Below are 6,426 nucleotides of genomic sequence, written 5' to 3' on the forward strand. Positions count from 1 at the left end.
CCCTTCAGCGTCTCTCCTGCCTGATTGTAATCGAAGCTGCTTCTTTCAACTTACTATCGATAACAAAATTAGTACATTTTACACAAGTTCTGTCTGCATTTCCTTGACAATCCGATGCATAGTCCCAGTTCCACGTAAACACGCCGTGCCAACATGCAGATGTCTCCTTTTGGGCAAAATCGATGCACAAGTTCACTAGAAACGTGATAAACGAAGCAAAATGATCAAATTGATTATCAGATCGAGCAAGTGGGAACATAACGTTTGTGAAGATTAATGTTGGTCAGGTTGGTGTCCTGCACCGTCAACTGGACATCGAAGATTGTAATTCGGTCACCCACGGCTTTGTTAACTGCCCAGACGGCGTGGAATGCTGGTATTTCATTATTCTCATCACAGAGTAAAATAAATCAAACCACCTTGGTAACCCGGCGGCACCTGACGGGCAGGGAAGCTCTGATTCACGGACGTGGAAGGATTCGAGCGGGCGCAGTGGAGGGGCTGCCTGGACTGGAGGACATGACTTGTGAGGGTAAGCATGGGGGTGTCAGAGGCAAGTTCTACACACTGAGAATAGTTGGCGCTGACAACTCCATGCCAGGGTTGGTAGTAAACGCGTATACGTTAAGGACAAAGAAGAATTTCTTAGGCAGGTACAGGAATGACAGAAGGATTTCTTAGGCAGGTACAGGAATGACAGAAGGATTTCTTAGGTAGGTACAGGAATGACAGAAGAATTTCTTAGGTAGGTACAGGAATGACAGAAGAATTTCTTAGGCAGGTACAGGAATGACAGAAGGATTTCTTAGGCAGGTACAGGAATGACAGAAGGATTTCTTAGGCAGGTACAGGAATGACAGAAGGATTTCTTAGGCAAGTACAGTTACGAGCCCACAGGTTTCGTTTACTGTGGACTGTCGCTTTAAGCACCTGAGTGAGGCGGGACTATGACGTCACTCACAGGCTGAAGCAGTTTGCCTCAGATTTTTACACAGACAGAGAGAGATCTTCACTCGTGGTAGAGAGAGAGAGAGAGAGAGAAGACCAGCTACTGGAACTTTGGCTGGTCACTGCAATGGTTTGGAACTCTTTTAAACCCAAAAGATTGGGGTAAACATCGGCACACGGTGCACAACGAAAGTGGGACTGCATAATCCATAGGAGTGGATTTTGGGATATCCTGTGTGTCCAATTATGTGTTAGCCCCTGCCTGGGTATGTTGTGTGGTAACCGCTCGAAGACGATATTCCTGTGACAGGTCGTTTTTGGTGATAATTGGAATGTGGATTTGGAACGACACGACGGACAAGATCTTCGATGACGGTTCTTTCGTTTACCTGTGGAATTCGACGTAACCGCATTTTCTCTACGTTTCACCCTGGATTACAAATATATATCTCCCATCATTTATTACGTGAATGACTGCACTTTCCTACTTTACCATCTAAAGACTCTAAGCCTTGTTGCCCCAAGCTCAATATAGCATGGGAGCGATATTTACTCATTCATTCATTCATTCATTCATTCATTCATTTATTTATGCATACACATATAACACTGTTAACTTTTGTGTATCTAGGTTGAGTTACTGTATTATAAGAAGATGCTAATATCTATAGTGGTTTTAACATTAAAACCTGATTCAGTGTGAAATCTCTTGCTGCGGATTTGTTTCTAAAACGTTACAGTTCGTAACAGTACATGGATGAGGGACGGCGGGATTACATTGACCATAGAATAGGTTAAACCGTCGGCACAATATCGTGGACGGAAGAGCGTGTCTGTGCTCTATGTCTATGTGCAACAATCACTTTGGATAAGAAACGGGTGAACCTGCAGAAGAGGTCCACCTAATTTCCAGTATCAAACCCTGGCAGAAAGGCGAACCAGAAATTCAAAACTGGAAACGTAGGCAATTTACTTCAATGTAAAAATGACAGGGAGGGATTGACCAACCACTGCTTCCTGTTGTGGGCGGAAAGAGAATTAAAAGAGACCAGTGTTGAAATTGCAGGGGCCCTGGCAGATATATTTAAAATGCCGGTATCTACGACTGAGGTGCCGGAGGGTTGGAGGATAGCTCATGTTGTTTAAATGAGGCTCTAAAAGTAATCCTGGAAATTATAGGCTGGTAATTTTGACGTCAGTAGTAGGTAGAAGGAGTTCAAAGAGATAGGATCTACAAGTAATTGGATAGACAGGGAGTTAGTAGGGAGAGTCAACACGGTTTTGTGGGTGGTAGGTCATGTTTAACAAATCTATTAGAGTTTTCTGAGGAAGTTGCCAGGAATGTGGATGAAGGAAAGGCAGTGGATGTTGTTTACATGGACTTCAGTAAGGCCTTTGTCAAGCTTCATATGGGAGGTTAGTGAGGAAGATTCAGTCGCTAGGTAAACATGGAGAGGTAGTAAATTGGATCAGCCATTGGCTCAATGGGAGAAGTCAGAGAGTGGAGGTGGAGGATTGCTTCTGTGAGTGGAGGCCTGTGACTAGTGGAGTGCCGCAGGGATCAGTGCTGTGTCCATTGTTATTTGTCATCCATATCAATGATCTGGATGATAATCTGGTAAATTGGATCAGCAAATTTGCTGAATGATGATACAGAGATTGGAGGTGTAGTGGACAGTTAGGAAGGGTTTCAAAGTTTGCAGAGGGATTTGGACCAGCTGGAAAAATGGGCTGATAAATGGCACATGGAGTTTAATGCAGACAAGTGTGAGGTATCAAACACGAGGAAATTTGCAGATGCTGGAAATTCAAAAAGAGATTTCAAATCCTTTCGGTTGGCCCTGACGAAGGGTCTCGGCCCGAAACGTCGACAGCGCTTCTTCCTATAGATGCTGCCTGGCCTGCTGTGTTCCACCAGCATTTTGTGTGTGTTGTTGTGAAGTGTGAGGTATTGCACTTTCGAAGAACAAACCAAGGTAGAACATACAAGGTAAATGGTAGGACACTGAGGAGTGCAGTAGAATAGAGGGATCTGGGAATACAGATACATAATTCCCTAAATGTGGCGTCACAGGTAGATAGCGTCGTAGAGAGAGTTTTGGGTACGTTGACCTTTTGAAATAAGGTGGCGATGGGAGTGGAGCCAAATTCAAGACACAGACACTGAACTACCAGGAACAGGACTAGGTGTGAGAAGGAAGCAAGGAAAGTGGAGAAGAAAGGACGTTGGACATGACACAGGCCCAGGACGAGATAAGGATTCCGGGCCTGGGCTAGCTTTCGACAAGGATAGCGGAACCAGGACATGGAACTGGGAACTAGGACCCTGGGCTTGGACTCCGAGCCAGAGACTGGACAAGGACCCAGAACCTGGCTCTTGACTCGGGCTCGGACCCCGGAACTAGGCGAGGACATGACGATGCTACAGGACTGGACGTGACACTCCTAGAGAGGACAAGGGAACCGCAGCACCGGACTAGGGAATCCCAGCACCGGACTAGGCAAGGTACTCCTGGGCTGGGGCAGGCATATGGACAAGACAAGAACATGGAGCCGTGGCTTGGACAGGACAAGGTTCTTGGACTGGACGAGACCCCGAAGACTTGACTTGTTTCAGGAAGAGACAAAAACGCAGATCTTTGGTCGAGGGAGAGACAGGAGCATGAAACACAGAGCCAAGACCCCTCCTTGAGTTTAGGTACGTATGAAAGAAATAAGGCTGGCTTTGAAGAATATGTTTTGGTACAGGTCAGTGGGACTAGGTGTAAGATCATGTCAGCATAGACAAAATCGAAAGAAAGCTTGCTTCAGTGCCGAAATATTCTATGAATTTCAGAACAAAAAAAACATATTTTCTGTTTCAGTCCCGCTGTTTACTATTCTAAAGATATTTCTGTAAGGCACCGAAATAGCACGGATGGAAATATGAATTTCATTTTCAACTTTAAACACACAAACTTGTCAAGAGAGACGGAGGAAACGGATAAAGAGCCATCTCAACACAAACTAAATCACTAATGCACGGTAAGTGATGGGAAAATCTCAGCGCAGATAGTCGTACGTGTGCCTGACAGCGAACGAAGTTCAATCCTACCCTCGGTGTCTGTCTGTGTGGAGTTTGCACGTTCTGACTCAGGCCGCACGGGGACATCTGGGTGCCCCGGTAAGATCAGAAAGTCATTGGTGCTGATTGGTCAATTGGCCGCTGCAAGTTGATTTCATTGTACGTGTGAATGGTCGAATTTGCACGGAACTGAACAAATGTGGAGAAAATCAAGATTGAAACAGTGTTAGTGTAAATGGGTGTCTGCTAGTCGCTGGGGACTCGATGGTCTGAAGTGCCTCCTTTCGTGCCGCAAATCTCGATGACTCAGTGGCTAAGAGTAAGGATGTGATGACGAAACGTTTTGAATTATAGATCTGCAATATCCGATGCATCTAATGTCAAGTTTCAAGCTCCGCTCTCCAAAAAAAAAACCCGTAGATATCTCGGAAATGTGCGAAAAAAATCGACTGGAGTTATCCACGAGAAGATCATGAGTTTTGTTGAGAGCCTGGACGGGCGGGCGTCGCCTACACGATAGAGTTTGTTGAGGGGATCCACATACCAAACAAAATATACACAGAGGAAGTTTACCAATAGCAGGAACGTCACGAACCGGGACCCAGAATAGGAACATGACCAGCAAAGCAAAGACAGAATTGACAAGAAGGAAATAAGTTATTCTGGTCTGGGTGAGAATGCCGGGACAGTAGGAAGTGACCAGTGGGAAATGAGTTATTCTGGTCTGGATGAGACTGCTGGGACAGTAGGAAGTGACAAGTGGGAAAAAAGTTATTCTGGTCTGTGTGGGACTGCTGGGACAGTAGGAAGTGAGAAGTGGGAAATAAGTTATTTTAGAGTGGATGGGACTGCTGGGACAGTAGGATGTGAGAAGTGGGATGTAAGTTATTCTGGTCTGGGTGGGACTGCTGTGACAGTAGGAGAGATCCATTCCATTCATACAATCGGAATATCGAAACGCACAAAATGCAGGCTTTTTAAGCCAACCTCGATTACGAAAATGCTGATGTCTATCCGCAAAAATCCCCTTGGCCTGAATTGGTAAGGTAAAATTTAAATATGTATGTTCATGAGAATTTCGTTACTCGCAGTCATGCAGATAATATTAAGGAATATTTTCTCAAACGTGAATTACTTTTAACAATCAACAGAATATTAACAAAGCATAAACATAGAACAATATTTCACAGAATGGAATAGCAACGTCACAGACCAATGGGTATTGGTAAAATTTGCCGAGGGTTGTGCGATGTGACATTTCAATAAACTTTAAACGCTCGGAAAGACAAATAATAATAATAAAAATATACTAGTTCTAATGGTAATATTAATAAATATTATTATTAATAATACTAATAATACTTATTACTATTACCATTAGAACTAGTATAACTATCATTACTTGTGCAATACATTGAGGATGTTGGGTCATAGAAAAGATACCAATTTTACACACTTGGTTCAAGCAAAACCATTGGATCAGCAGGCAAACATTTTCAACGATAGATCAAACCGGGATACAATCTCGAAATTAACAAAATAAAATTATAGTTCCTTACCAGGGACACCAAAAATTGCAATGATGATATAATATATTTTCCTGATACTGTAGAACGTCTCCAGCATTTTCCGTGTGAAGGATTCGATCCGTTGATTTACAAGAAACTACGCTGAGATATTTGTTCCTGCTGTCTTTAGTATAAACCCCTCCACATCCCCACAGGGACAGTCAGGTTACAACATCATTTGCATTCAGAGTTGTTTTAATTAACTCGAGCGTCAGTAAATTTCGAAACTGTTTACATGTACTTACTGATGAATGCCCCAGAGTACCGACAATCGTAAACAAATTAATTAATGAAAAGCCGAATTTCTTTCAATCAAAGATGAGGCTCTTCATTAAGGCAGGCAGCTGCTAATCAACAGATTCACTGTGGGTCTTTGCTCAGTTGCAGCCCATAGTCAATACTATTTGCTACAGTCACCTCTTATTCTATTAATACCGAATGTGACCATTGATCCTCTTTAACTGAGAGATTTCCGATTCGAAACGTGATTTGATCTCAAACGTGAAACACCTATATTGGCCAGAACTTGAAATATTAATTGATGTCGTCAATTTTACCGGAATTACAAATTTAATAATGTTTCAATTGCTAAAAATATCAATAATTGGTTCCCGTATCAAACTTTCGATATAAACTTCAAATAAAGCCGCACAATAATACAAAACGTCAACTTAATTCCGAAAGGCACTTCCAAGAATGTGATCGTCAAAGTGGTTTACTTAGTTAATTTAATAAAACACTTCTATTGATACCATGCCATAATTCATATAAACCATTTTAATAGATGGCGGTGTAGATATTTGAAGCGGTACTGTTCTCAGCTATTACATTACCTTAAATAATACT

Source organism: Hypanus sabinus, unplaced genomic scaffold (genome assembly GCF_030144855.1).
Source record: "Hypanus sabinus isolate sHypSab1 unplaced genomic scaffold, sHypSab1.hap1 scaffold_162, whole genome shotgun sequence".
NCBI lineage: Eukaryota > Metazoa > Chordata > Chondrichthyes > Myliobatiformes > Dasyatidae > Hypanus > Hypanus sabinus.